This window comes from Triticum urartu, chromosome 7 (assembly GCF_003073215.2).
Source record: "Triticum urartu cultivar G1812 chromosome 7, Tu2.1, whole genome shotgun sequence".
Classification (NCBI taxonomy): Eukaryota; Viridiplantae; Streptophyta; class Magnoliopsida; order Poales; family Poaceae; genus Triticum; species Triticum urartu.
This window is the reverse complement of record NC_053028.1, coordinates 389,680,709-389,691,837: the sequence shown is the minus strand read 5'-3', so window position 1 is coordinate 389,691,837 and position 11,129 is coordinate 389,680,709. Positions and strand designations below refer to the sequence as shown.

At 43.1% G+C, this 11,129-nt stretch overlaps 1 pseudogene; it reads right to left on the bottom strand.

Moving 5' to 3' along the window:
- Positions 1–940: 940 nt before the first annotated feature.
- LOC125518870 lies at positions 941–6,487 on the bottom strand (annotated as a pseudogene).
- Between the last annotated feature and the right edge of the window lie 4,642 nt (positions 6,488–11,129).

Here is an 11,129-nt window from a genome sequence, read left to right as displayed (position 1 = left end):
GTTCTACATGCCGCACAGGCACGACCATGATTCCACGTGCTTTAGTAGCATGTAAAGACGTGATTCTCTCACAGCAAACACCGTGAACCTACTGCCAGGCACTATATCCATTTGTGAAGCAGAAAAAAAAACACAACCATGACCCGTTCTGTTTGAAATCTTTGCATGACAGAAGCACAGCATGAAGGCACACGAGGCACGGTAGGACACGCATCACAAGCACGGTTATTTGAATTACTTACAGACATGCATTCATAACAGAAGAACATGCATGAGAACAGGCGAGGCACCGTTACCATGAAAGCCACGGTTATGCAGCCCCAGAAACACGACCCAGATTCGGTGCTTAAATTTTTTTCCATTCCATAACGGCGGGCGTGACCATGCAACCGTGAGAGTCACGGTTGAACACTCACCGGTGGCATGGCCGTGGCTGCCTATGCCCTTAGGTTATTTTTATCTCTCCGTCATGCAGCAGAGAAGCATGCTTGTATGCTTACAACATCCACGTTCAAAAACCAACGCGGCTGCGGAAAATAACAAGGAAACATGTACTTCTGATATTTTTCTCCGTCGAGTAAAAAATACATAAAGAAGAAAAAGGCGTTCTTATTTAAATTTCATTGGTTTCTATAACTGCAGCAAATTAGCATACAAGCCGTTCTTATAACCACAACAAAAGAAGATAAACAATCGACACCCGCCCGCCCTCCCCACCGATCGCTTGCTATTTCATCGCTCCACGTGCGGCCTTGTTTTTGAATGTTCAGCGATCCATTCTTCCCTCTTGACCCTTGTGCAACCCCACCCTTATGCGTAGCTATTCAACCTATTTACCTATAAAATTAATATTCGTACATAAAAACAAAGCGAAAGATTGCGGTCATCACTGTTTTTTGCTTACGTCCTATTTAAGCTGCATTATTACCTTTTAATTTTTCTATTCATATTGTTCTCCGGTACCAAAAAGTGTCCACTCAGACCTTTCCTTTCTGGAAATGGACCGCGCAGATTCCATGCCTTGTCCCGGGCTTCCCTCGACGCATTCAGTGTGCCTGGCTTGTGTGATGTTCGATTCTCGCGTAGATGCAAGACTTTGGTAAATGCTCCCTGCTGTTAGTGGGGTCGTTGGAGTTGCTGACGTTTGACGTCTTCCTCCTGGGCTTGCAGTGCATTGTCCTGAGCCGTTTGATGTCCTCGTTGTTGTTGTCGATGTTGTCGGCCATTTCATTGACCTTGCCCTCTTCTCCTACTGCGATTTCCTCTTCTCCTCTTCAATCCTCATCCTCTCTTGGACTTTTGGGTTATCCGGGTAGTTTGTTTTCCTGTGACCCTTTACTCTACAATGGACACACTTGGATGCGGCTTTGTTGCCTTTTCCTTTCTTCTCAGAACTAGCTTTGATTCGATCTCCTTTTTTCGTGCCCTTTGAGCCACTCATGGGAGGGTTCTTGAGAGTTCGACAAGAATGCATGTGTCTAGTTCCTCGGCAAGTGCCGCCATGACTTCTATTTTCATATCTACCGTACACTCACGGAGCACACAGTACGCCTTCTCTTTTCTACAAGCATTTGAACAGATATTTGACAACTTAGCGTAAGCGAGGCTGAATCTCATAGTTTCATCGTCTTGTATGGTCATGCTATTACCTTGACTTGTAGACAGAACTTTCAGACTCTCTGATAGATTCCTGGTCCATCTGGGGATGACAAAGGATTTTGGAAGTTGATCGATCATGCATGTTTGGTCCATCACCTTAAGCACATGGCAGCACTGAATGCCATCCCTACTCATTTTCTTGCAGCTGCAACTGTATATTTCTTTTTGTTCATCCACATCTACCCTGAACTCAGACCCGTCAAATTCCTCGCCCGGATATGGTTTCCACACTTTTTCTCCGGGCTTAGTAATCTTTTTAAAAAAATACTGCCTCCCCTTTGCCAGGTCAGAGCACTTGAAGTAAGTCCGGCTCCGTAGCTCCAGCTAGAATTTCCTGAAAATTTCATTCATGTATACTTGACTTGCTTGTCTTTCAATCGGAAAACCTATCTCTAGTGATGGTGCCTTCTCTTCTGTTCGGTGTCTTTTCTTATCGAGCGTGGCGAGGCAATTTTGCGGAATCATGTGATAACCACCGACAAACCTTTTTATTATGTCCCTGTGGTCGATGTAATTCTTCCACATTGAATTCGTGCTATCACTGCGAGTGGTTCTTGACGAGAAAGGATAGAAGCAGTCCTTGAAGTAGTCCGGCACCCAGAAATTTCAGATTTACCGTAGCGTGTTCAGGTGTTCGTTGCCTTCCGCCTTGTGCACAGAAATTGCTGCTTTCCAGGCACGCTCAAACTCGTCTTGATCTAGTGAGTTTTTAACGATTCGAAATAAATCATCAGACATCCCTGGGTGCTGCGCAAACACTGCTGCATTATTTTCCTTCAGGTTCTTCCTAATATGCCACCAACAGAACCTGTGCCTCGTTCTCGGAAGAGCTTCCTTTATTGCAGTCTTCATCGCCTGGTCCTGGTCTATTATTATGTATTTCAGCTCTTTACCTCCCATTGCCTCGACAAACATGCTTAAGAGCCACTTGAATGACCCTATTTTCTCATCCTTCAAAAGACCTACTCCAAACAGGACGGTCGACCCATGGTTGTCGACACCTATAATTGGTGCAAATGGCAAGCCATATATATTCGTAGAGAATGTCATGCTAAAAGACACGAAATCTCCATATAGCTCATAATTCATCTTACACAAGGAGTCTGTCCAGAACAGGCTGCGCACTATATTGTTCTCTGTCTCTTCCACATGGTGGAATCCCGGCCTCTGCCTCTGCATATCGGCAAATAGTTTCATGGTGTCTGCGGTATCAGTGCTGCGCTCTCCAGCCCTGTCCCGGCATGCAATGTTGCTTATGTCAATCGTGTCGAACATAATTGCTCACCTCGGTTTCCCCATGGCAGTAAAAATCTGCATAACCTTCCTTGGTTCTGACCTCGCCTTATGCAACACCTGTATAAAGAATTTCTCCTAACGTGTCATCTTCTTATAGAATCTCATGAACTTCAGCATCCAATCAGATGGGTGAAGCTGGTGGTTGTGCTCTAGACGCACATTCTTTAGATACCATTTCCTCCTATCTGTATCCCTCTTGGCTGTTATTTGGACTAGGCAGCTTGTCCGGATCAAGCAGTTGCTCCTTCTCTCCTTAACATGTCTCTTAGTTGTTTTATTCTGCCCTTCCTTGGTGCACTAAAACACCTGCTTGTCAAGCTGCTGATCATATGTTGATCTTCTGCTCGTTGATCGCTTGGCAGCAAAGCCAACCTTTCTAGCATATCTGCAGAAAAAGAAAAAGCACTCATCCAATGATCCGAATACCATACCACCCTCTGGTTCGAGCGCTTCAGTGACCTCCTGAATTGTTGGGTATATGCCTTATTTAAACATGTCATCCATTTCTTTCTCTACAATGGTCGGTGGCGCCATGATGATTCTGTCTACCGTGTCTTCGTTCGTCTGATCGCATTCACTTCTGACGACATCAGTTTCATCACCAGCGATAGGTCTAGTTACAGCGGAGCTGCTGCTGCTTTATTGTTTGTCACACGCAGCAGCGTTGTTTCTGCATGGCACGGTCAAATCCATAAATGAGTCTGCCTCTCCACTTTTGCATTGTGCAATGCTGCTCCCTGTTTCTCCGGCACTCGTGTAACCAAGGGACTGTGCTGCTTCTACCATGAAATCCGTGCTGGCGTTGTACGATACTTGCTGTTGTGAACGTTCTGTTTCCTTCGAAATGGATGAAGAACTATGATATTTCTTTGCCTCATATGTTATCCCCTCCGCCAAATCCTGAACACATGGCACGAAACAGAATTAGATGTCTAGAGCAGCATATGCATTCTTTTAATTTCTAAACAAAAGATTCATATGACTCATCAGGGCTCATCTGGTATACCAAAACCAGACCCGTGCCTCTTCACCGAGTATAAGCGGTACACTAGAGGCACTATTCACATTATACCCAGCATCACGAATGTGACCATGCTACACACACATCTGGACAAAGAGGCACAGATGTGCTTCTGTTTACACCATACAACCGGAGAGGCACAACAACATCCTATACAAAAGAACAACTGCACGTACAGCCATACCAGACGGACAGCCGTACTCCTGTTTTGCACTTTACCCTATTCTTCCATAAAACTGTTTGTGTGTTGAATTGAAAAAGCATAGTTCCGACGTCACCTTTGTTTTCCCATGCCTCTCTTGTCCAGCAAATCTTGGCGACAACCTTCGTGCATTGGTGATTTCACTGACGATTCTGAATGCCATCGGAGATCCTTTGGAAGGACCCCTCACATTGAACGCCATAGGTGATCCTTTCAAAGGACCTTGCCTTATGTTTTCATCGATCCATGGACTACCGCGATACTTGCTTCCTTGCTTGTACACCTGCGTGTGCAAGATACTACAATTTAAATATACCAGACGAAAAGAAAGAAAAAATTTCTCACAAAAAAATATAATTTTGCTTTAAATGTTGTTTCACGTTCGTATTTTCTGTCACCTGTATTGCTTTCTGGTGCTGCTGTATGGTACAGTTTATTGCTCCTATGTTTGATTTTTTCGTTGGGCTCTTCATGCTTGTGCAAACCGTACCGAATCCTTGAACACCAATGCTTTTGTTGCCAATGATCCTTGTGCTTGCATCAAAGGAAATTCTGTTACCCGGTACCTCTTCATTATGACCGCCTACAAACGCTGGGCCGTCACAACGCCCGCTCTGCGCCTTTGTGGGCATCTATTTCTTGAAACCAAAAAATAATTAGAGGCACATGCGAGTAAAACTTCCACATACGTTCAAAACCAGCGTTTGAAGTTTTCGTCGTTACCTGCATAATCTGCTTAGTGGAGTCCCCGCTGCTTAGAATGCTCCTCTTCGCAGGTGTCTGTTGCACACCATGCTCCTAGTTGGGACGTTTGCCAAGATCTTGTATCTCACTCTTGACTCCAATTATTCCAGCCCGCATGGCATGTGCGTGTTTGACAACATCTGCATCCTTGATCTTCTTCTCGTTTTTTAGTAATTTTTTCTTCCACCTCTCGATACTCAACTGCAGAGTAGATGCACAGGATAAACAAATATTACAGCATTCATCCAGGATATATAAATCATTTTTGTTTTTGTTAATGATCTACTATTTGGTGTTCTCAGTGGTGGCACATTGACAGCAAACGTCCCAGAAATAAAAGACCAAACACTAATGTTCAACTGCCTTACTATTACCTACCTCCCATAATCCTTGCCGATGTCGTTTAAAGACCGACCATCCCTGTTGTCCTGACCAGATGACGCACTCCTCAACATCTGCCCAGAAAAGAGACGTAATAAATATAAAGGTTATAAACCTGCAGTATCAGTGTTGAAACCTTTCGAAGTCGATCTCAATCTTCCTTACTAACCTTTTACACTTACAACGCAACAGAGATATGTTTTTAGTTCTATATAATTGACATATATAAATATATACATAAATTAATTTTTAATTAAACTACAACCTCAACCAAAGTGAGATCCTCTAATGCTAATTTGCTTGTGGAACACTTAACACAAAGATAACCATGAAACCTAACAAAAGTAACAAGCTCGTATTACAAGGACGAGAGTACACAAAACAAAAAACAAACTCAAATCGGAGCTACAATATAAAACTAAATAGGTTTATTCTATGAATCCTGACCACAACAAATTCATCAACGAATTGAATCTCGTGTATCAGGAATCGACACGCAAAAGGTGCGTTCATAAATTTTTTACTAACCTTTGATTGCCGAATCTTATGCGCTGATTGTTCAGAACTCACACCTTTCTAAATTGTGGGGGGATCTGCTTCCCTGCAGTTTGTTAGCAATCTCCTTCAATGATTTTGAATCTAGGAGAGAGAGAAAAGAGAGAGGGAGAGAGAGAGAGAAAGAAAGAGGCTACTTCAATTTTTTGCGTGCAGGAGAAGAATAACCTGATAGGTGGGGTGAGTTTTGCGACGCATGAGAGATGGGCATGTTTCTTGGGCGGGACGAGATGTGGTAGGTCGACTTCACTTGACCGTCAACAAGACTGACAAGTGGGCTCTCAGTTACTAATTCCTCTAAGTCTCTCACTAACTTGTGGGGTCGGCCTTATATGACTCCTACGAGGAGTACCTCCATCTGAGGTGAGAAAATGTGGTAGGTGGACTTCAAATTCATACTGACATGTGTGCTCTCAAATGGTTCCTCCAAGTATTTGACTAACTTGTGGGGTCGTCCACAGATGAGTTCCAGATCTCTCTCCATCTAGCATCGGTGGCGACAGGCGAGGCATATTCTGGCTCTCCAAAGGAAGGCCAATCCTGATCCCTCCACGGAGTTCGCTCGTCACTGAAAAATTATCGGTCTCCTTCATCTCACTCGCCGTGGATCTCCTGTTCAGGTAATCCATTGCATCCTCACCATGATTATGCCACCGATTCAACGTTTGAACAAAAAAATTACCGGTGCTAGCAATTCCGCGGGCTGCGTACACACCGCATGTGCGCAACACAGCAGGTGGGACATGATTTGAATATTGGTTCCGGATCCAATTATCTTCAGCTGGTCCGTGCTCAAACTGTTGCACCGTCTTAACAGCAGACGGGTTATGGATTTAAAATTAGGACTCAACTGACCTCACTTTAATCATGCCAACTGCATGCTTGCACCGTGGTTTTGCTAAATTGAGCTATATCTCCAGCCATGCAAAACTTAAGCACTCTCATGACCACAGATTATATTATTTGTAGAGCTCAATGAAACTGCAGTCAAAATTCACTATCCTGATCCCTAACATGAGGACACAAGTCAAATGATTGTATAGATCCACAATCTATAGCAGAGATCCAAATGACTTACGTTCGTTTTTGCAAAGCAGTTACTAACTCAGATTTAGAATCCGTCTTAGCTAACCAAACTATTGATGATGGTCTCACATGGACTGCTAACAACTGTCTTACATAACTGACCTGGTAACGATGACGTCTCATGGCCTCTTATGTAGAGTTCGATGAGATGGACTCCACCCCACAGCTGTCGGAGACTCAGTCTCAGTCTGTCGATGGCACGGAGATTGTCACCCAAGATTTCATTGTTCATGACCAACTAGAGACAGAGAGACTAAGGATCGAGTTAAAACGTGCAGTGCACAAAAACTTGTTGAGGAGTACAGGACAAAGAAGCAGCTTGCTGCCTTGAAGTAGGTGTTTTTTATCATGCATCTCACGTGTGTCGTTGAAATTTCTTTGTAAATCAATACCTCTCATTCTAGCTTCATTTTTAATCACGGCTTAAATATTTGTCTCTATTTTGCTGACTCGGCGTTTATATGTAAGCTTCTGCCAGAAAAGCATGTGGTTCAACAATACATTCGCTAAAGGTCATTTCTTATCTTTGTCCACAGAGCTGTTACAATGGGTGAATATGAAGAAGAGTTCAGCACAAAACTTAGTTTCCAGAAATTCATTACTGTCTGTGAAAAGCTAACAAAACCACAAAAGCAGCTTGTCAGAGATATTGGTTTTGGATACCTTCTAGATCTGTGCTGTCGTGAGCTTCCAAGGTGTTTCGTTCGCTAGCTTGTCTGCTATTTTGATTGCCCTTTGAGGTATTTCATACTGCCTAGTGGATAGATATTCCTTATCAACTCGTACACCGTGCACCGGATCTTAGGAATTCCACTGTGCGGGCAGATTATCCCTAGAAAATGCTCAGAAGCTTTCAGATGTCAGGTTAAGTCTGAAACTCGGTGTGCTGGGCACGCTCCAAACATCAGAGAGTTAACTGATCTCATAACCCCAAAGCTGACAGGAGAAGTGTTTCAACGGGTTTTCGTGATGTTTGCAACAACGGTATTTCTATGCCCAACGACATATGATTGCGTTAGCCCCGACTACTTAGCTGCTCTAGAAGGACCAACAAGTAACATATCATCATATGATTGGTCCAATGTTGTCACAGAGAAACTGGTGGCATCACTCCAGCCCTTCAAGGAGAAAGGATTCGCAGGCGCCCTGTGTGGCTGCCTCCTGATTCCAGTGGTTCGTTCACTAACTTGTACATTTCTTTATACCCACAAGCAGCTACAAGAACATGATTAATTTTTACCTCTTCCCCACTTGCAGATAACGTATTTTGAGTACCTGGATACAAAGATTATGGACCTGGAACCTGACACTCCTACAAGATTTGTCATGTGGGACATAGAGGCCATTAAGAATTATGCTAACATAGACAGCCTATCAACAGAGGACGGAATTTTTGGGAAACACACGGTGAGTCAACTTTTCATCATTTTCCTTTGGCGAAGTTTTCGACTCAACATAATGACTTAGCTGCCATGTATTAATTTGACTTGACTGTAATTGTTTCCTTCGACATGGCAGCTGAAAGACATTAGGCGCACGCCTTTCCAACCACCGCCTGGCTTTCAGGCGCCATTTTTCCAAATGAGTCCCAGACTACAAGCCTACATAGAAGAATTTGTGCCTCAAGAAAAACTTTGTTCCGTAAGTGATTTCCAGCTTCTGCACCTAATTTTATGTTTGAAATGATGTTCCCTAAGTTATTACGAAACAGATACATGTCCTATTGTGTTCATCCAGACAGTTTCCTATAGAACGTTAGCTACGCTTTTGTGTTAAAACTAGAAGTGCTTCATATAGGACGTTAGCTGTCCTTTCATGGTCATCCAGACAGTTTCCTATAGTACCTTAGCTGTGCTTTTGTGTTAAAACCAGAAGTGCTTCCAATAGGACGTTAGCTGTACTTTTGTGTTAAAACCAGAAGTGCTTCCTATAGTACGTTAGTTGTGCTTTTGTGTTAAAACTAGAAGTGCTTCCTATAGGACGTTATCTGTGCTTTTGTGTTAAAACCAGAAGTGCTTCCTACAGGACGTTAGCTGTGCCTTCGTGTTAAACATAGAAGTGCTTCGTATAGTACGTTAGCTGTGCTTTTGTGTTAAATATAAAAGTGCTTCCTATAGTACGTTAACTGTGCCTTTGTGTTAAATATACAAGTGCCTCCTATAGTATGTTAGCTGTGCTTTTGTGTTAAAACTAGAAGTGCTTCCTATAATACGTTAGCTGTGCCTTTGTGTTAAAACTAGCAGTGTTTCCTATAGTACGTTAGCTGTGCCTTTGTGTTAAATATAGAAGTGCTCCCTATAGTACGTTAGTTGTGCTTTTGCGTCAAAACCAGCAGTGCTTCCTATAGTACGTTACCTGTGCCTTTTTGTTAAAACTACAAGTGCTTCCTATAGTACGTTAGCTGTGCTTTTGTGTGAAAAGATATTTTTCATTTTCGGTATTAATAACTTATTTTCATTCTCGGTATTAATATTTTCTGATGGTTTTTGTTTCAATTCCAGGCCAAGGTGAAAATTGCCAAAGTTATCAATGAAATGTACACATAACTTTTCTCGCGGTTTCAACCAGTTCTCGAGCAGAAATTGGAGAATCTCCTTTCACTTGGTAGGGATCTTAATGCAAAAGAAACCAAGACTAGAGACCGGGGCATTTATTGTAACTTGCAATATGACAACTCAAATGAAAAAGAAACTTTTTCATCACTCCCTTCAACATATTCTACGCTTCCAAGTTCTAGCACGACAAGCAGTCAAAGTTCTTCCAGCAGTGGCTCGACCAGTGTCCTTCACGCCACATCATACTCCCTGGAAAATTTAAAGGGTTGCTGCGATACCCTTGACCCAGAATCCCAAAATCCGTACAACAAAGAGCAGTCCCAAATTCATCTATCTTCACGCCTAAAATCATCAACCTAGATTAAGTTGCTACTAGAGGTGAACAGGATCGATCACAACAAAGAGGACATTAATGAACAAGCCAAGAGTCATCTGGACAAAGTGCATAACCATCTGCACAACTACCTTGATGGCTTGCCGGTTCATGAGCCCTTCGTGTCAACATCTAAGATGCTAGAGAGCGGGGCAATTATAATGACAGGTGAAAATTCGTCTGAGTGTTCTGTACCGATTGAAACCCAAAATTCTGCTGGAGGATCTGCATACCACAACTCTCTGACAAGCCCACTGGAAAAAATCTTGGAGGAAACAGCAAAACCTACTGCAACAGAAACATCAGCCTCGCTCTCTGCGGTTGACAAACAATTACTGACTGATCCAATCTCAATAGATACACTTGGAGCACCTGTTTATCACATTGGGAAAACATCACCAACTACTGCACGGTCTAGTGGTTCTGACAGCGCTCACAACAACTCTTCAACCAACACAAAGAGCCTCACTGTATCCCAACCTGCACAAAAATCAAACAATGTCATTGTACAACGTTCTTCTTCGCTGTCAGAAGATAAGTTCCATCTTGTTTCAACTTTGAGTGACGAGAAGAACATTGCTGAAATAGAATGCACAAGAGCTACTTCCTCCCTTGCTCCTATAGTAGAAGTCCCCGGTGATTCTGCCAGCGGTTCTGGCTCAGTACTGGACACGGGAAAAACAATTCCATCCACTAGTGATGCTCCACTAGTTGCTGCAGCATTTGTCGATGCAGAAGACAATAACATTGCAGAAGAACATGAACAATGTACGAAGCAACCACCTATTGATCCCACAGACAGCATCACTATTACCACAAGCGCACATCTGCCAGAACCAGAACTACAAATGGCAGCTCACAAGAGGTCCTTACAGCAGTCAGAAGATCCAGGTAACAAGAGTACAGCGCCTCCTAAGAAAAGAGTTAGGATACTAGAGCCTCCACATAATTCAACAGAAACTGCAAACAACCAGTCTCTAGGTGCTGACAACCGCAGAGGCCTCCTTGATTGTGGATTCATTGATGATGATCAAATATGGTCTGACCCATCTATCTATGAACAACTTGACAGAGTCATTGAACAAAAAAAGAAACAACCCTTTCATAACCAAGTAGCATCACAACAATGCCAACCTGATACTGTCTCACACTTGGCCAAGAATTCAAGCTCGTCAGCTAGATCTTCCCTTTCTAACTATCCAGAGCCACCTATACCCAGCAGATCAAGATCAATGTCAGGTGGTAGCCACCTCACAC